The 21194-nt window shown below is 43.9% G+C and overlaps 1 long non-coding RNA gene across 1 annotated transcript in view; it reads right to left on the reverse strand.

Moving 5' to 3' along the window:
• LOC307181256 overlaps positions 1–21194 on the reverse strand; it is a 269172-nt gene that overhangs the window by 30003 nt on the left and 217975 nt on the right. The gene's annotated exons all lie outside the window — the stretch shown is intronic.

Here is a 21194-nt window from a genome sequence, read left to right on the forward strand (position 1 = left end):
ATAATGAGTAGATTCAGGTACGATGATTCTAACTGAAATAAGTCACACAGAAAAAGAAACATCATAAGATATCACTAATACACGGAATGTAAACTTGGCTACACAGGAACTGCATTCCAAAACAGAACAGGGTCTCAAATTTAGAAAACCAACTTATGCTTGCTTAAGGGGAAAGGTGAGTTGGGGTGCTGCATAAAACCAGAGATTGAAATGAGCACAGATAAAGTTCCTTAAGCCAAATATGGAATAGACAAGAGCTACTCCTTGCTCAACGAAATGGACTAAACACCGCATATTAAACGCCTAAGAATGTACCTGACTAGTAAGTATCTTAAAACCTATGGATTTCTATGTCTCCGAAAGAGAATCAAGCATGTGTACAGGGGCATAAACGCAGCAGTGATAGGATTGGAGAGGTTCGGTGAGCAAATGAAGACCCTTTGAAGTCATATTGCATGGTACCCATTCCACGGCTTTCAACTACCCAGGTTTTAGGTATTCTTCCTTCAGCTAAAACATGCATGTGGAACCCAAGTATGATCAACCATGTGAACGGGAGACGTGTTCAAATTTGTCTCAGTTTTCCTCCCCTGGTACTCGGGTGCAACATTCCAGATGCTTTACTAACACTCTCCCCACTTGGAGAGTCAGCGCCTTTAACCTCCTGTTTGGCCCAGTTTGCAATTTCTGCGGAAGATGAACAGGAATAGCGAGAACCAATGAGAGACTAGCTGGAGGTGTCTGGACGGGCAAATTTAACTCTCATTTCCCACCAGGAAGAGGAAATAACCAAAGGCTCAGCGTGCCGTGCCGGATCCAGATTAGGGCCTGAAGCCATCCTGCGGTGTTGCGGCCAGGTCACAAGAAAGAAGTTGAAGAAAGGAGCTCAGGGGCACTGTAATTCACAAACCTGCAGAGTTATAAATGACAGCTATCGTCCAAAAATAGACTGAAGTAAGGCTGCCAAGAGGACTTGAAAGCGGGGCAGAATTGCAGGAAACCGATTTCAGGAGGTAGACTGGAATTGCATTGAAAGCATAGGAAAAGAGGCAGAACGTCCACAATGATGCACTTGGCCAAAAAGGGCGTATGCGTTTTTTCCTGAATATATTCAGGAAAAAACGCATACGCCCTTTTTGGCCAACCAAGCAAGCTTGCAAAGGAAATCTGCACTACAATGAAGTCTCACTTCCCCCCGGTCAAAAGGGCCATCTGAAAAAAGGGTAAAATCCAGAAAGGCAGGACAGGCCATGGAGAACTGGGAGCCTTGTTATGCTGATGGGCGGGATGTAAATTGCCAAGAACCACTTGGGAGAAGTGTATGGTGTTTCCTGAAACAACTAACAAACAAAGCAACAGAGCCGAGGGCACTTCCACTTATGGTCCTATAGCTTAGGGAAATTAAAATCAAAAAGACACAGCCACCCCAAAATTTGGAACGGCTCTGTTTACAAGAACCTCATTTACAGTACAAGTTCAACATCGCAGAAAGTGAAAAATGGATAAAGAAATTGTGGTACTTACGTACAATGCAGTATCACTCAGCAATGAAATCTATGTCATCAGGCCCGTAGCAGCATAATGAGTAGATTCAGGTACGATGATTCTAACTGAAATAAGTCACACAGAAAAAGAAACATCATAAGATATCACTAATACACGGAATGTAAACTTGGCTACACAAGAACTGAATTCCAAAACAGAACAGGTTCTCAAATTTAGAAAACCAACTTATGCTTGCTTAAGGGGAAAGGTGAGTTGGGTTGCTGCATAAAACGAGAGATTGAAATGAGCACAGATAAAGTTCCTTAAGCCAAATATGGAATAGACAAGAGCTACTCCTTGCTCCACGAAATGGACTCAACACCGCATATTAAACGCCTAAGAATGTACCTGACTAGTAAGTATCTTAATACCTATGGATTGCTATGTCTCTGAAAGAGAATCAAGCATGTGTACAGGGGCATAAACGCAGCAGTGATAGGATTGGAGAGGTTCGGTGAGCAAATGAAGACCCTTTGAAGTCATATTGCATGGTACCCATTCCACGGGTTTCAACTACCCAGGTTTTAGGTATTCTTCCTTCAGCTAAAACATGCATGTGGAACCCAGAGTATGATCAACCATGTGATCGGGAGACGTGTTCAAATATGTCTCAGTTTTCCTACCCCTGGTACTCGGGTGCAACATTCCAGACGCTTTACTAACACTCTCCCCACTTGGAGAGTCAGCGCCTTTAACCTCCTGTTTGGCCCAGTTTGCAATTTCTGCGGAAGATGAACAGGAATAGCGAGAACCAATGAGAGACTAGCTGGAGGTGTCTGGACGGGCAAATTTAACTCTAATTTCCCACCAGGAAGAGGAAATAACCAAAGGCTCAGCGTGCCGTGCCGGATCCAGATTAGGGCCTGAAGCCATCCTGCGGTGTTGCGGCCAGGTCACAAGAAAGAAGTTGAAGAAAGGAGCTCAGGGGCACTGTAATTCACAAACCTGCAGAGTTATAAATGACAGCTATCGTCCAAAAATAGACTGAAGTAAGGCTGCCAAGAGGACTTGAAAGCGGGGCAGAATTGCAGGAAACCGATTTCAGGAGGTAGACTGGAATTGCATTGAAAGCATAGGAAAAGAGGCAGAACGTCCACAATGATGCACTTGGCCAAAAAGGGCGTATGCGTTTTTTCCTGAATATATTCAGGAAAAAACGCATACGCCCTTTTTGGCCAACCAAGCAAGCTTGCAAAGGAAATCTGCACTACAATGAAGTCTCACTTCCCCCCGGTCAAAAGGGCCATCTGAAAAAAGGGTAAAATCCAGAAAGGCAGGACAGGCCATGGAGAACTGGGAGCCTTGTTATGCTGATGGGCGGGATGTAAATTGCCAAGAACCACTTGGGAGAAGTGTATGGTGTTTCCTGAAACAACTAACAAACAAAGCAACAGAGCCGAGGGCACTTCCACTTATGGTCCTATAGCTTAGGGAAATTAAAATCAAAAAGACACAGCCACCCCAAAATTTGGAACGCCTCTGTTTACAAGAACCTCGTTTACCGTACAAGTTCAATATCACAGAAAGTGAAAAATGCATAAAGAACTTGTGGTACTTACGTACAATGCAGTATCACTCAGCAATGAAATCTATGTCATCAGGCCCGTAGCAGCATAATGAGTAGATTCAGGTACGATGATTCTAACTGAAATAAGTCACACAGAAAAAGAAACATCATAAGATATCACTAATACATGGAATGTAAACTTGGCTACACAGGAACTGCATTCCAAAACAGAACAGGGTCTCAAATTTAGAAAACCAACTTATGCTTGCTTAAGGGGAAAGGTGAGTTGGGGTGCTGCATAAAACCAGAGATTGAAATGAGCACAGATAAAGTTCCTTAAGCCAAATATGGAATAGACAAGAGCTACTCCTTGCTCAACGAAATGGACTCAACACCGCATATTAAACGCCTAAGAATGTACCTGACTAGTAAGTATCTTAAAACCTATGGATTGCTATGTCTCCGAAAGAGAATCAAGCATGTGTACAGGGGCATAAACGCAGCAGTGATAGGATTGGAGAGGTTCGTGAGCAAATGAAGACCCTTTGAAGTCATATTGCATGGTACCCATTCCACGGGTTTCAACTACCCAGGTTTTAGGTATTCTTCCTTCAGCTAAAACATGCATGTGGAACCTAGAGTATGATCAACCATGTGATCGGGAGACGTGTTCAAATATGTCCCAGTTTTCGTACCCTGGTACTCGGGTGCAACATTCCAGACGCTTTACTAACACTCTCCCGACTTGGAGAGTCAGTCCCTTTAACCTCCTGTTTGGCCCAGTTTGCAATTTCTGCGGAAGATGAACAGGAATAGCGAGAACCAATGAGAGACTAGCTGGAGGTGTCTGGACGGGCAAATTTAACTCTCATTTCCCACCAGGAAGAGGAAATAACCAAAGGCTCAGCGTGCCGTGCCGGATCCAGATTAGGGCCTGAAGCCATCCTGCGGTGTTGCGGCCAGGTCACAAGAAAGCGAGTTGAAGAAAGGAGCTCAGGGGCACTGTAATTCACAAACCTGCAGAGTTATAAATGACAGCTATCGTCCAAAAATAGACTGAAGTAAAGCTGCCAAGAGGACTTGAAAGCGGGGCAGAATTGCAGGAAACCGATTTCAGGAGGTAGACTGGAATTGCATTGAAAGCATAGGAAAAGAGGCAGAAAGTCCACAATGATGCACTTGGCCAAAAAGGGCATATGCGTTTTTTCCTGAATATATTCAGGAAAAAACGCATACGCACTTTTTGGCCAACCAAGCAAGCTTGCAAAGGAAATCTGCACTACAATGAAGTCTCACTTCCCCCCGGTCAAAAGGGCCATCTGAAAAAAGGGTAAAATCCAGAAAGGCAGGACAGGCCATGGAGAACTGGGAGCCTTGTTATGCTGATGGGCGGGATGTAAATTGCCAACAGACACTGGGGAGAAGTGTATGGTGTTTCCTGAAACATCTAAAAAACAAAGCAACAGAGCCTAGGGCACTTCCACTTATGGTCCTATAGCTTAGGGAAATTAAAATCAAAAAGACACAGCCACCCCAAAGTTTGGGACGCCTCTGTTTACAAGAACCTTGTTTACCGTACAAGTTCAATATCACAGAAAGTGAAAAATGCATAAAGAACTTGTGGTACTTACGTACAATGCAGTATCACTCAGCAATGAAATCTATGTCATCAGGCCCGTAGCAGCATAATGAGTAGATTCAGGTACGATGATTCTAACTGAAATAAGTCACACAGAAAAAGAAACATCATAAGATATCACTAATACACGGAATGTAAACTTGGCTACACAGGAACTGCATTCCAAAACAGAACAGGGTCTCAAATTTAGAAAACCAACTTATGCTTGCTTAAGGGGAAAGGTGAGTTGGGGTGCTGCATAAAACCAGAGATTGAAATGAGCACAGATAAAGTTCCTTAAGCCAAATATGGAATAGACAAGAGCTACTCCTTGCTCAACGAAATGGACTAAACACCGCATATTAAACGCCTAAGAATGTACCTGACTAGTAAGTATCTTAAAACCTATGGATTTCTATGTCTCCGAAAGAGAATCAAGCATGTGTACAGGGGCATAAACGCAGCAGTGATAGGATTGGAGAGGTTCGGTGAGCAAATGAAGACCCTTTGAAGTCATATTGCATGGTACCCATTCCACGGGTTTCAACTACCCAGGTTTTAGGTATTCTTCCTTCAGCTAAAACATGCATGTGGAACCCAAGTATGATCAACCATGTGAACGGGAGACGTGTTCAAATTTGTCTCAGTTTTCCTCCCCTGGTACTCGGGTGCAACATTCCAGATGCTTTACTAACACTCTCCCCACTTGGAGAGTCAGCGCCTTTAACCTCCTGTTTGGCCCAGTTTGCAATTTCTGCGGAAGATGAACAGGAATAGCGAGAACCAATGAGAGACTAGCTGGAGGTGTCTGGACGGGCAAATTTAACTCTCATTTCCCACCAGGAAGAGGAAATAACCAAAGGCTCAGCGTGCCGTGCCGGATCCAGATTAGGGCCTGAAGCCATCCTGCGGTGTTGCGGCCAGGTCACAAGAAAGAAGTTGAAGAAAGGAGCTCAGGGGCACTGTAATTCACAAACCTGCAGAGTTATAAATGACAGCTATCGTCCAAAAATAGACTGAAGTAAGGCTGCCAAGAGGACTTGAAAGCGGGGCAGAATTGCAGGAAACCGATTTCAGGAGGTAGACTGGAATTGCATTGAAAGCATAGGAAAAGAGGCAGAACGTCCACAATGATGCACTTGGCCAAAAAGGGCGTATGCGTTTTTTCCTGAATATATTCAGGAAAAAACGCATACGCCCTTTTTGGCCAACCAAGCAAGCTTGCAAAGGAAATCTGCACTACAATGAAGTCTCACTTCCCCCCGGTCAAAAGGGCCATCTGAAAAAAGGGTAAAATCCAGAAAGGCAGGACAGGCCATGGAGAACTGGGAGCCTTGTTATGCTGATGGGCGGGATGTAAATTGCCAAGAACCACTTGGGAGAAGTGTATGGTGTTTCCTGAAACAACTAACAAACAAAGCAACAGAGCCGAGGGCACTTCCACTTATGGTCCTATAGCTTAGGGAAATTAAAATCAAAAAGACACAGCCACCCCAAAATTTGGAACGGCTCTGTTTACAAGAACCTCATTTACAGTACAAGTTCAACATCGCAGAAAGTGAAAAATGGATAAAGAAATTGTGGTACTTACGTACAATGCAGTATCACTCAGCAATGAAATCTATGTCATCAGGCCCGTAGCAGCATAATGAGTAGATTCAGGTACGATGATTCTAACTGAAATAAGTCACACAGAAAAAGAAACATCATAAGATATCACTAATACACGGAATGTAAACTTGGCTACACAAGAACTGAATTCCAAAACAGAACAGGTTCTCAAATTTAGAAAACCAACTTATGCTTGCTTAAGGGGAAAGGTGAGTTGGGTTGCTGCATAAAACCAGAGATTGAAATGAGCACAGATAAAGTTCCTTAAGCCAAATATGGAATAGACAAGAGCTACTCCTTGCTCCACGAAATGGACTCAACACCGCATATTAAACGCCTAAGAATGTACCTGACTAGTAAGTATCTTAATACCTATGGATTGCTATGTCTCTGAAAGAGAATCAAGCATGTGTACAGGGGCATAAACGCAGCAGTGATAGGATTGGAGAGGTTCAGTGAGCAAATGAAGACCCTTTGAAGTCATATTGCATGGTACCCATTCCACGGGTTTCAACTACCCAGGTTTTAGGTATTCTTCCTTCAGCTAAAACATGCATGTGGAACCCAGAGTATGATCAACCATGTGATCGGGAGACGTGTTCAAATATGTCTCAGTTTTCCTCCCCTGGTACTCGGGTGCAACATTCCAGACGCTTTACTAACACTCTCCCCACTTGGAGAGTCAGCGCCTTTAACCTCCTGTTTGGCCCAGTTTGCAATTTCTGCGGAAGATGAACAGGAATAGGGAGAACCAATGAGAGACTAGCTGGAGGTGTCTGGACGGGCAAATTTAACTCTCATTTCCCACCAGGAAGAGGAATTAACCAAAGGCTCAGCGTGCCGTGCCGGAACCAGATTAGGGCCTGAAGCCATCCTGCGGTGTTGCGGCCAGCTCACAAGAAAGCGAGTTGAAGAAAGGAGCTCAGGGGCACTGTAATTCACAAACCTGCAGAGTTATAAATGACAGCTATCGTCCAAAAATAGACTGAAGTAAGGCTGCCAAGAGGACTTGAAAGCGGGGCAGAATTGCAGGAAACCGATTTCTGGAGGTAGACTGGAATTGCATTGAAAGTATAGGAAAAGAGGCAGAACGTCCACAATGATGCACTTTGCCAGAAAGGGCATATGCGTTTTTTCCTGAATATATTCAGGAAAAAACGCATACGCCCTTTTTGGCCAACCAAGCAAGCTTGCAAAGGAAATCTGCACTACAATGAAGTCTCACTTCCCCCCGGTCAAAAGGGCCATCTGAAAAAAGTGTAAAATCCAGAAAGGCAACAGGCCATTGAGAACTGGGAGCCTTGTTATGCTGATGGGCGGGATGTAAATTGCCAACAGACACTCGGGAGAAGTGTATGGTGTTTCCTGAAACATCTAAAAAACAAAGCAACAGAGCCTAGGGCACTGCCACTTATGGTTCTATAGCTTAGGGAAATTAAAATCAAAAAGACACAGCCACCCCAATGTTTGGGACGCCTCTGTTTACAAGAACCTCGTTTACAGTACAAGTTCAACATCGCAGAAAGTGAAAAATGGATAAAGAAGTTGTGGTATTTACTTACAAAGCAATATCACTCAGCAATGAAATCTATGTCATCAGGCCCTTAGCATCACAATGAGTGGATTCAGGTATGATGATTCTAACTGAAATAAGTCACACAGAAAAAGAAACATCATAAGATATCAGTAATACACGGAATGTAAACTTGGCTACACAGGAACTGAATTACAGAACAGAACAGTGTCTCAAATTTAGAAAACCAACTTATGCTTGCTTAAGGGGAAAGGTGAGTTGGGGTGCTGCATAAAACCAGAGATTGAAATGAGCACAGATAAAGTTCCTTAGGCCAAATATGGAATAGACAAGAGCTACTCCTTGCTCAACGAAATGGACTCAACACCGCATATTAAACGCCTAAGAATGTACCTGACTAGTAAGTATCGTAAAACCTATGGATTGCTATGTCTCTGAAAGAGAATCAAGCATGTGTACAGGGGCATAAACGCAGCAGTGATAGGATTGGAGAGGTTCGGTGAGCAAATGAAGACCCTTTGAAGTCATATTGCATGGTACCCATTACACGGGTCTCAACTCTCCAGGTTTAAGGTATTCTTCCTTCAGCTAAAACATGCATGTGGAACCCAAGTATGATCAACCATGTGAACGGGAGACGTGTTCAAATATGTCTCAGTTTTCCTCCCCTGGTACTCGGGTGCAACATTCCAGACGCTTTACTAACACTCTCCCCACTTGGAGATTCAGCGCCTTTAACCTCCTGTTTGGCCCAGTTTGCAATTTCTGCGGAAGATGAACAGGAATAGCGAGAACCAATGAGAGACTAGCTGGAGGTGTCTGGACGGGCAAATTTAACTCTCATTTCCCACCAGGAAGAGGAAATAACCAAAGGCTCAGCGTGCCGTACCGGAACCAGATTAGGGCCTGAAGCCATCCTGCGGTATTGCGGCCAGCTCACAAGAAAGCGAGTTGAAGAAAGGAGCTCAGGGGCACTGTAATTCACAAACCTGCAGAGTTATAAATGACAGCTATCGTCCAAAAATAGACTGAAGTAAGGCTGCCAAGAGGACTTGAAAGCGGGGCAGAATTGCAGGAAACCGATTTCAGGAGGTAGACTGGAATTGCATTGAAAGCATAGGAAAAGAGGCAGAACGTCCACAATGATGCACTTGGCCAAAAAGGGCGTATGCGTTTTTTCCTGAATATATTCAGGAAAAAACGCATACGCCCTTTTTGGCCAACCAAGCAAGCTTGCAAAGGAAATCTGCACTACAATGAAGTCTCACTTCCCCCCGGTCAAAAGGGCCATCTGAAAAAAGTGTAAAATCCAGAAAGGCAGGACAGGCCATGGAGAACAGGGAGCCTTGTTATGCTGATGGGCGGGATGTAAATTGCCAACAACCACTCGGGAGAAGTGTATGGTGTTTCCTGAAACATCTAAAAAACAAAGCAACAGAACCTAGGGCACTTCCACTTATGGTCCTATAGCTTAGGGAAATTAAAATCAAAAAGACACAGCCACCCCAAAGTTTGGAACGGCTCCGTTTACAAGAACCTCGTTTACAGTACAAGTTCAACATCGCAGAAAGTGAAAAATGGATAAAGAAGTTGTGGTATTTACTTACAAAGCAATATCACTCAGCAATGAAATCTGTGTCATCAGGCCCTTAGAAGCACAATGAGTGGATTCAGGTATGACGATTCTAACTGAAATAAGTCACACAGAAAAGGAAACATCATAAGATATCAATAATACAGGGAATGGAAACTTGGCTACACAGGAATTGAATTACAGAACAGAACAGGGTCTCAAATTTACAAAACCAACTTATGCTTGCTTAAGGGTAAAGGTGAGTTGGGGTGCTGCATAAAACCAGAGATTGAAATGAGCACAGATAAAGTTCCTTAAGCCAAATATGGAATAGACAAGAGCTACTCCTTGCTCAACGAAATGGACTCAACACCGCATATTAAACGCCTAAGAATGTACCTGACTAGTAAGTATCTTAAAACCTATGGATTGCTATGTCTCCGAAAGAGTATCAAGCATGTGTACAGGGGCATAAACGCAGCAGTGATAGGATTGGAGAGGTTCGGTGAGCAAATGAAGACCCTTTGAAGTCATATTGCATGGTACCCATTCCACGGGTTTCAACTACCCAGGTTTTAGGTATTCTTCCTTCAGCTAAAACATGCATATGGAACCCAAGTATGATCAACCACGTGAACGGGAGACGTGTTCAAATATGTCTCAGTTTTCCTCCCCTGGTACTCGGGTGCAACATTCCAGACGCTTTACTAACACTCTCCCCACTTGGAGAGTCAGCACCTTTAACCTGCTGTTTGCCCCAGTTTGCAATTTCTGCGGAAGATGAACAGGAATAGCGAGAACCAATGAGAGACTAGCTGGAGGTGTCTGGACGGGCAAATTTAACTCTCATTTCCCACCAGGAAGAGGAATTAACCAAAGGCTCAGCGTGCCGTGCCGGAACCAGATTAGGGCCTGAAGCCATCCTGCGGTGTTGCGGCCAGCTCACAAGAAAGCGAGTTGAAGAAAGGAGCTCAGGGGCACTGTAATTCACAAACCTGCAGAGTTATAAATGACAGCTATCGTCCAAAAATAGACTGAAGTAAGGCTGCCAAGAGGACTTGAAAGCGGGGCAGCATTGCAGGAAACCGATTTCAGGAGGTAGACTGGAATTGCATTGAAAGCATAGGAAAAGAGGCAGAACGTCCACAATGATGCACTTGGCCAAAAAGGGCGTATGCGTGTTTTCCTGAATATATTCAGGAAAAAACGCATACGCCCTTTTTGGCCAACCAAGCAAGCTTGCAAAGGAAATCTGCACTACAATGAAGTTTCACTTCCCCCCGGTCAAAAGGGCCATCTGAAAAAAGTGTAAAATCCAGAAAGGCAGGACAGGCCATGGAGAACTGGGAGCCTTGTTATGCTGATGGGCGGGATGTAAATTGCCAACAGACACTCGGGAGAAGTGTATGGTGTTTCCTGAAACATCTAAAAAACAAAGCAACAGAGCCTAGGGCACTTCCACTTATGGTCCTATAGCTTAGGGAAATTAAAATCAAAAAGACACAGCCACCCCAAAGTTTGGGACACCTCCGTTTACAAGAACCTCGTTTACCGTACAAGTTCAATATCACATAAAGTGAAAAATGGATAAAGAACTTGTGGTACTTACGTACAATGCAGTATCACTCAGCAATGAAATCTATGTCATCAGGCCCGTAGCAGCATAATGAGTGGATTCAGGTACGATGATTCTAACTGAAATAAGTCACACAGAAAAAGAAACATCATAAGATATCACTAATACACGGAATGTAAACTTGGCTACACAGGAACTGCATTCCAAAACAGAACAGGGTCTCAAATTTAGAAAACCAACTTATGCTTGCTTAAGGGGAAAGGTGAGTTGGGGTGCTGCATAAAACCAGAGATTGAAATGAGCACAGATAAAGTTCCTTAAGCCAAATATGGAATAGACAAGAGCTACTCCTTGCTCAACGAAATGGACTCAAAACCCCATATTAAACGCCTAAGAATGTACCTGACTAGTAAGTATCTTAAAACCTATGGATTGCTATGTCTCCAAAAGAGAATCAAGCGTGTGTACAGGGGCATAAACGCAGCAGTGATAGGATTGGAGAGGTTCGGTGAGCAAATGAAGACCCTTTGAAGTCATATTGCATGGTACCCATTACACGGGTCTTAACTCTCCAGGTTTAAGGTATTCTTCCTTCAGCTAAAACATGCATGTGGAACCCAGAGTATGATCAACCATGTGAACGGGAGACGTGTTCAAATATGTCTCAGTTTTCCTCCCCTGGTACTCGGGTGCAACATTCCAGACGCTTTACTAACACTCTCCCGACTTGGAGAGTCAGTCCCTTTAACCTCCTGTTTGGCCCAGTTTGCAATTTCTGCGGAAGATGAACAGGAATAGCGAGAACCAATGAGAGGCTAGCTGGAGGTGTCTGGACGGGCAAATTTAACTCTCATTTCCCACCAGGAAGAGGAATTAACCAAAGGCTCAGCGTGCCGTGCCGGAACCAGGTTAGGGCCTGAAGCCATCCTGCGGTGTTGCGGCCAGGTCACAAGAAAGCGAGTTGAAGAAAGGAGCTCAGGGGCACTGTAATTCACAAACCTGCAGAGTTATAAATGACAGCTATCGTCCAAAAATAGACTGAAGTAAGGCTGCCAAGAGGACTTGAAAGCGGGGCAGAATTGCAGGAAACCGATTTCAGGAGGTAGACTGGAATTGCATTGAAAGCATAGGAAAAGAGGCAGAACGTCCACAATGATGCACTTGGCCAAAAAGGGCGTATGCGTTTTATCCTGAATATATTCAGGAGAAAACGCATACGCCCTTTTTGGCCAACCAAGCAAGCTTGCAAAGGAAATCTGCACTACAATGAAGTTTCACTTCCCCCCGGTCAAAAGGGCCATCTGAAAAAAGTGTAAAATCCAGAAAGGCAGGACAGGCCATGGAGAACTGGGAGCCTTGTTATGCTGATGGGCGGGATGTAAATTGCCACCAGACACTCGGGAGAAGTGTATGGTCTTTCCTGAAACATCTAAAAAACAAAGCAACAGAGCCTAGGGCACTTCCACTTATGGTCCTATAGCTTAGGGAAATTAAAATAAAAAAGACACAGCCACCCCAAAGTTTGGGACGCCTCCGTTTACAAGAACCTCGTTTACCGTACAAGTTCAATATCACAGAAAGTGAAAAATGGATAAAGAACTTGTGGTACTTACGTACAATGCAGTATCACTCAGCAATGAAATCTATGTCATCAGGCCCGTAGCAGCATAATGAGTGGATTCAGGTACGATGATTCTAACTGAAATAAGTCACACAGAAAAAGAAACATCATAAGATATCACTAATACACGGAATGTAAACTTGGCTACACAGGAACTGCATTCCAAAACAGAACAGGGTCTCAAATTTAGAAAACCAACTTATGCTTGCTTAAGGGGAAAGGTGAGTTGGGGTGCTGCATAAAACCAGAGATTGAAATGAGCACAGATAAAGTTCCTTAAGCCAAATATGGAATAGACAAGAGCTACTCCTTGCTCAACGAAATGGACTCAACACCGCATATTAAACGCCTAAGAATGTACCTGACTAGTAAGTATCTTAAAAGCTATGGATTGCTATGTCTCCGAAGGGGAATCAAGCATGTGTACAGGGGCATAAACGCAGCAGTGATAGGATTGGAGAGGTTCGGTGAGCAAATGAAGACCCTTTGAAGTCATATTGCATGGTACCCATTCCACGGGTTTCAACTACCCAGGTTTTAGGAATTCTTCCTTCAGCTAAAACATGCATGTGGAACCCAGAGTATGATCAACCATGTGATCGGGAGACGTGTTCAAATATGTCTCAGTTTTCCTCCCCTGGTACTCGGGTGCAACATTCCAGACGCTTTACTAACACTCTCCCCACTTGGAGTGTCAGCGCCTTTAACCTCCTGTTTGGCCCAGTTTGCAATTTCTGCGGAAGATGAACAGGAATAGCGAGAACCAATGAGAGACTAGCTGGAGGTGTCTGGACGGGCAAATTTAACTCTCATTTCCCACCAGGAAGAGGAATTAACCAAAGGCTCAGCGTGCCGTGCCGGAACCAGGTTAGGGCCTGAAGCCATCCTGCGGTGTTGCGGCCAGGTCACAAGAAAGCGAGTTGAAGAAAGGAGCTCAGGGGCACTGTAATTCACAAACCTGCAGAGTTATAAATGACAGCTATCGTCCAAAAATAGACTGAAGTAAGGCTGCCAAGAGGACTTGAAAGCGGGGCAGAATTGCAGGAAACCGATTTCAGGAGGTAGACTGGAATTGCATTGAAAGCATAGGAAAAGAGGCAGAACGTCCACAATGATGCACTTGGCCAAAAAGGGCATATGCGTTTTTTCCTGAATATATTCAGGAAAAAACGCATACGCCCTTTTTGGCCAACCAAGCAAGCTTGCAAAGGAAATCTGCACTACAATGAAGTTTCACTTCCCCCCGGTCAAAAGGGCCATCTGAAAAAAGTGTAAAATCCAGAAAGGCAGGACAGGCCATGGAGAACTGGGAGCCTTGTTATGCTGATGGGCGGGATGTAAATTGCCAACAGACACTCGGGAGAAGTGTATGGTGTTTCCTGAAACATCTAAAAAACAAAGCAACAGAGCCTAGGGCACTTCCACTTATGGTCCTATAGCTTAGGGAAATTAAAATCAAAAAGACACAGCCACCCCAAAGTTTGGGATGCCTCCGTTTACAAGAACCTCGTTTACCGTACATGTTCAATATCACAGAAAGTGAAAAATGGATAAAGAACTTGTGGTACTTACGTACAATGCAGTATCACTCAGCAATGAAATTTATGTCATCAGGCCCGTAGCAGCATAATGAGTGGATTCAGGTACGATGATTCTAACTGAAATAAGTCACACAGAAAAAGAAACATCATAAGATATCAGTAATACACGGAATGTAAACTTGGCTACACAGGAACTGCATTCCAAAACAGAACAGGGTCTCAAATTTAGAAAACCAACTTATGCTTGCTTAAGGGGAAAGGTGAGTTGGGGTGCTGCATAAAACCAGAGATTGAAATGAGCACAGATAAAGTTCCTTAAGCCAAATATGGAATAGACAAGAGCTACTCCTTGCTCAACGAAATGGACTCAACACCGCATATTAAACGCCTAAGAATGTACCTGACTAGTAAGTATCTTAAAACCTATGGATTGCTATGTCTCCGAAAGAGATACAAGCATGTGTACAGGGGCATAAACGCAGCAGTGATAGGATTGGAGAGGTTCAGTGAGCAAATGAAGACCCTTTGAAGTCATATTGCATGGTACCCATTCCACGGGTTTCAACTACCCAGGTTTTAGGTATTCTTCCTTCAGCTAAAACATGCATGTGGAACCCAGAGTATGATCAACCATGTGATCGGGAGACGTGTTCAAATATGTCTCAGTTTTCGTACCCTGGTACTCGGGTGCAACATTCCAGACGCTTTACTAACACTCTCCCCACTTGGAGAGTCAGCACCTTTAACCTCCTGTTTGGCCCAGTTTGCAATTTCTGCGGAAGATGAACAGGAATAGCGAGAACCAATGAGAGACTAGCTGGAGGTGTCTGGACGGGCAAATTTAACTCTCATTTCCCACCAGGAAGAGGAATTAACCAAAGGCTCAGCGTGCCGTGCCGGAACCAGATTAGAGCCTGAAGCCATCCTGCGGTGTTGCGGCCAGGTCACAAGAAAGCGAGTTGAAGAAAGGAGCTCAGGGGCACTGTAATTCACAAACCTGCAGAGTTATAAATGACAGCTATCGTCCAAAAATAGACTGAAGTAAGGCTGCCAAGAGGACTTGAAAGCGGGGCAGAATTGCAGGAAACCGATTTCAGGAGGTAGACTGGAATTGCATTGAAAGCATAGGAAAAGAGGCAGAACGTCCACAATGATGCACTTGGCCAAAAAGGGCGTATGCGTTTTTTCCTGAATATATTCAGGAAAAAACGCATACGCCCTTTTTGGCCAACCAAGCAAGCTTGCAAAGGAAATCTGCACTACAATGAAGTCTCACTTCCCCCCGGTCAAAAGGGCCATCTGAATAAAGTGTAAAATCCAGAAAGGCAGAACAGGCCATGGAGAACTGGGAGCCTTGTTATGCTGATGGGCGGGATGTAAATTGCCAACAGACACTAGGGAGAAGTGTATGGTGTTTCCTGAAACATCTAAAAAACAAAGCAACAGAGCCTAGGGCACTTCCACTTATGGTCCTATAGCTTAGGGAAATTAAAATCAAAAAGACACAGCCACCCCAAAGTTTGGAACGGCTCTGTTTACAAGAACCTCGTTTACAGTACAAGTTCAACATCGCAGAAAGTGAAAAATGGATAAAAAAGTTGTGGTATTCACTTACAAAACAATATCACTCAGCAATGAAATCTATGTCATCAGGCCCGTAGCAGCACAATGAGTGGATTCAGGTATGATGATTCTAACTGAAGGAAGTCACACAGAAAAAGAAACATCATAAGATATCAGTAATACACGGAATGGAAATTTGGCTACACAGGAACTGAATTACAGAACAGAACAGGGTCTCAAATTTAGAAAACCAACTTATGCTTGCTTAAGGGGAAAGGTGAGTTGGGGTGCTGCATAAAACCAGAGATTGAAATGAGCACAGATAAAGTTCCTTAAGCCAAATATGGAATAGACAAGAGCTACTCCTTTCTCAACGAAATGGACTCAACACCGCATATTAAACGCCTAAGAATGTACCTGACTAGTAAGTATCTTAAAACCTATGGATTGCTATGTCTCCGAAGGGGAATCAAGCATGTGTACAGGGGCATAAACGCAGCAGTGATAGGATTGGAGAGGTTCGGTGAGCAAATGAAGACCCTTTGAAGTCATATTGCATGGTACCCATTCCACGGGTTTCAACTACCCAGGTTTTAGGTATTCTTCCTTCAGCTAAAACATGCATGTGGAACCTAGAGTATGATCAACCATGTGATCGGGAGACGTGTTCAAATATGTCTCAGTTTTCCTCCCCTGGTACTCAGGTGCAACATTCCAGACGCTTTACTAACACTATCCCCACTTGGAGAGTCAGTCCCTTTAACCTCCTGTTTGGCCCAGTTTGCAATTTCTGCAGAAGATGAACAGGAATAGCGAGAACCAATGAGAGGCTAGCTGGAGGTGTCTGGACGGGCAAATTTAACTCTCATTTCCCACCAGGAAGAGGAATTAACCAAAGGCTCAGCGTGCCGTACCGGAACCAGATTAGGGCCTGAAGCCATCCTGCGGTGTTGCGGCCAGGTCACAAGAAAGCGAGTTGAAGAAAGGAGCTCAGGGGCACTGTAATTCACAAACCTGCAGAGTTATAAATGACAGCTATCGTCCAAAAGTAGCCTGAAGTAAGGCTGCCAAGAGGACTTGAAAGCGGGACAGAATTGCAGGAAACCGATTTCAGGAGGTAGACTGGAATTGCATTGAAAGCATAGGAAAAGAGGCAGGACGTCCACAATGATGCACTTGGCCAAAAAGGGCGTATGCGTTTTTTCCTGAATATATTCAGGAAAAAACGCATACGCCCTTTTTGGCCAACCAAGCAAGCTTGCAAAGAAATCTGCACTACAATGAAGTCTCACTTCCCCCCGGTCAAAAGGGCCATCTGAAAAAAGTGTAAAATCCAGAAAGGCAGGACAGGCCATGGAGAATTGGGAGCCTTTTTATGCTGATGGGCGGGATGTAAATTGCCAACAACCACTCGGGAGAAGTGTATGGTGTTTCCTGAAACATCTAAAAAACAAAGCAACAGAACCTAGGGCACTTCCACTTATAGTCCTATAGCTTAGGGAAATTAAAATCAAAAAGACACAGCCACCCCAAAGTTTGGAACGGCTCTGTTTACAAGAACCTCGTTTACAGTACAAGTTCAACATCGCAGAAAGTGAAAAATGGATAAAGAAGTTGTGGTATTTACTTACAAAGCAATATCACTCAGCAATGAAATCTGTGTCATCAGGCACTTAGCAGAACAATGAGTGGATTCAGGTATGATGATTCTAACTGAAATAAGTCACACAGAAAAAGAAACATCATAAGATATCAGTAATACACGGAATGTAAACTTGGCTACACAGGAACTGAATTACAGAACAGAACAGGGTCTCAAATTTAGAAAACCAACTTATTCTTGCTTAAGGGTAAAGGTGAGTTGGGGTGCTGCATTAAACCAGAGATTGAAATGAGCACAGATAAAGTTCCTTAAGCCAAATACGGAATAGACAAGAGCTACTCCTTGCTCAACGAAATGGACTCAACACCCCATATTAAACGCCTAAGAATGTACCTGACTAGTAAGTATCTTAAAACCTATGGATTGCTATGTCTCCGAAAGAGAATCAAGCATGTGTACAGGGGCATAAACGCAGCAGTGATAGGATTGGAGAGGTTGGGTGAGCAAATGAAGACCCTTTGAAGTCATATTGCATGGTACCCATTCCACGGGTTTCAACTACCCAGGTTTAAGGTATTCTTCCTTCAGCTAAAACATGCATGTGGAACCTAGAGTATGATCAACCATGTGATCGGGAGACGTGTTCAACTATGTCTCAGTTTTCGTACCCTGGTACTCGGGTGCAACATTCCAGACGCTTTACTAACACTCTCCCGACTTGGAGAGTCAGTCCCTTTAACCTCCTGTTTGGCCCAGTTTGCAATTTCTGCGGAAGATGAACAGGAATAGCGAGAACCAATGGAGACTAGCTGGAGGTGTCTGGACGGGCAAATTTAACTCTGATTTCCTAACAGGAAGAGGAATTAACCAAAGGCTCAGCGTGCCATGCCAGAATCAGATTAGGGCCTGAAGCCATCCTGTGGTGTTGCGGCCAGCTCAAAAGAAAGCGAGTTGAAGAAAGGAGCTCAGGGGCACTGTAATTCACAAACCTGCAGAGTTATAAATGACAGCTATTGTCCAAAAATAGACTGAAGTAAGGCTGCCAAGAGGACTTGAAAGCGGGGCAGAATTGCAGGAAACCGATTTCAGGAGGTAGACTGGAATTGCATTGAAAGCATAGGAAAAGAGGCAGAACGTCCACAATGATGCACTTGGCCAAAAAGGGCGTATGCGTTTTTTCCTGAATATATTCAGGAAAAAACGCATACGCCCTTTCTGGCCAACCAAGCAAGCTTGCAAAGGAAATCTGCACTACAATGAAGTCTCACTTCCCCCCGGTCAAAAGGGCCATCTGAAAAAAGTGTAAAATCCAGAAAGGCAACAGTCCATTGAGAACTGGGAGCCTTGTTATGCTGATGGGCGGGATGTAAATTGCCAACAGACACTCGGGAGAAGTGTATGGTGTTTCCTGAAACATCTAAAAAACAAAGCAACAGAGCCTAGGGCACTTCCACTTATGGTCCTATAGCTTAGGGAAATTAAAATCAAAAACACACAGCCACCCCAAAGATTGGAACGGCTCTGTTTACAAGAACCCCGTTTACAGTACAAGTTCAACATCGCAGAAAGTGAAAAATGGATAAAGAACTTGTGGTACTTACGTACAATGCAGTATCACTCAGCAATGAAATCTATGTCATCAGGCCCGTAGCAGCATAATGAGTAGATTCACGTACGATGATTCTAACTGAAATAAGTCACACAGAAAAAGAAACATCATAAGATATCACTAATACACGGAATGTAAACTTGGCTACACAGGAACTGAATTCCAAAACAGAACAGGTTCTCAAATTTAGAAAACCAACTTATGCTTGCTTAAGGGGAAAGGTGAGTTGGGTTGCTGCATAAAACCAGAGATTGAAATGAGCACAGATAAAGTTCCTTAAGCCAAATATGGAATAGACAAGAGCTACTCCTTGCTCAACGAAATGGACTCAACACCGCATATTAAACGCCTAAGAATGTACCTGACTAGTAAGTATCTTAAAACCTATGGATTGCTATGTCTCCGAAAGAGAATCAAGCATGTGTACAGGGGCATAAACGCAGCAGTGATAGGATTGGAGAGGTTCGGTGAGCAAATGAAGACCCTTTGAAGTCATATTGCATGGTACCCATTCCACAGGTTTCAACTACCCAGGTTTTAGGTATTCTTCCTTCAGCTAAAACATGCATGTGGAACCCAGAGTATGATCAACCATGTGATCGGGAGACATGTTCAAATATGTCTCAGTTTTCCTCCCCTGGTACTCGGGTGCAACATTCCAGACGCTTTACTAACACTCTCCCCACTTGGAGAGTCAGTCCCTTTAACCTCCTGTTTGGCCCAGTTTGCAATTTCTGCGGAAGATGAACAGGAATAGCGAGAACCAATGAGAGGCTAGCTGGAGGTGTCTGGACGGGCAAATTTAACTCTCATTTCCCACCAGGAAGAGGAATTAACCAAAGGCTCAGCATGCCGGGCCGGAACCAGATTAGGGCCTGAAGCCATCCTGCGGTGTTGCGGCCAGCTCACAAGAAAGCGAGTTGAAGAAAGGAGCTCAGGGGCACTGTAATTCACAAACCTGCAGAGTTATAAACGACAGCTATCGTCCAAAAATAGACTGAAGTAAGGCTGCCAAGAGGACTTGAAAGCGGGGCAGAATTGCAGGAAACCGATTTCAGGAGGTAGACTGGAATTGCATTGAAAGCATAGGAAAAGAGGCAGAACGTCCACAATGATGCACTTGGCCAAAAAGGGCGTATGCGTTTTTTCCTGAATATATTCAGCAAAAAACGCATACGCCCTTTTTGGCCAACCAAGCAAGCTTGCAAAGGAAATCTGCACTACAATGAAGTCTCACTTCCCCCCGGTCAAAAGGGCCATCTGAATAAAGTGTAAAATCCAGAAAGGCAGGACAGGCCATGGAGAACTGGGAGCCTTGTTATGCTGATGGGCGGGATGTAAATTGCCAACAGACACTCAGGAGAAGTGTATGGTATTTCCTGAAACATCTAAAAAACAAAGCAACAGAGCCTAGGGCACTGCCACTTATGGTCCTATAGCTTAGGGAAATTAAAATCAAAAAGACACAGCCACCCCAAAGTTTGGGACGCCTCTGTTTACAAGAACCTCGTTTACAGTACAAGTTCAACATCGCAGAAAGTGAAAAATGGATAAAGAAGTTGTGGTATTTACTTACAAAGCAATATCACTCAGCAATGAAATCTATGTCATCAGGCCCTTAGCATCACAATGAGTGGATTCACGTATGATGATTCTAACTGAAATAAGTCACACAGAAAAAGAAACATCATAAGATATCAGTAATACACGGAATGTAAACTTGGCTACACAGGAACTGAATTACAGAACAGAACAGGGTCTCAAATTTAGAAAACCAACTTATGCTTGCTTAAGGGTAAAGGTGAGTTGGGGTGCTGCATAAAACCAGAGATTGAAATGAGCACAGATAAAGTTCCTTAAGTCAAATATGGAATAGACAAGAGCTACTCCTTGCTCAACGAAATGGACTCAACACCGCATATTAAACGCCTAAGAATGTACCTGACTAGTAAGTATCTTAAAACCTGGATTGCTATGTCTCCGAAATAGAATCAAGCATGTGTACAGGGGCATAAACGAAGCAGTGATAGGATTGGAGAAGGTCGTTGAGCAAATGAAGACCCTTTGAAGTCATATTGCATGGTACCCATTACACGGGTCTCAACTCTCCAGGTTTAAGGTATTCTTCCTTCAGCTAAAACATGCATGTGGAACCCAAGTATGATCAACCATGTGAACGGGAGACGTGTTCAAATATGTCTCAGTTTTCCTCCCCTGGTACTCGGGTGCAACATTCCAGACGCTTTACTAACACTCTCCCCACTTGGAGAGTCAGCACCTTTAACCTCCTGTT

Source organism: Stenella coeruleoalba (assembly GCF_951394435.1).
Source record: "Stenella coeruleoalba genome assembly, contig: scaffold_99, whole genome shotgun sequence".
Classification (NCBI taxonomy): Eukaryota; Metazoa; Chordata; class Mammalia; order Artiodactyla; family Delphinidae; genus Stenella; species Stenella coeruleoalba.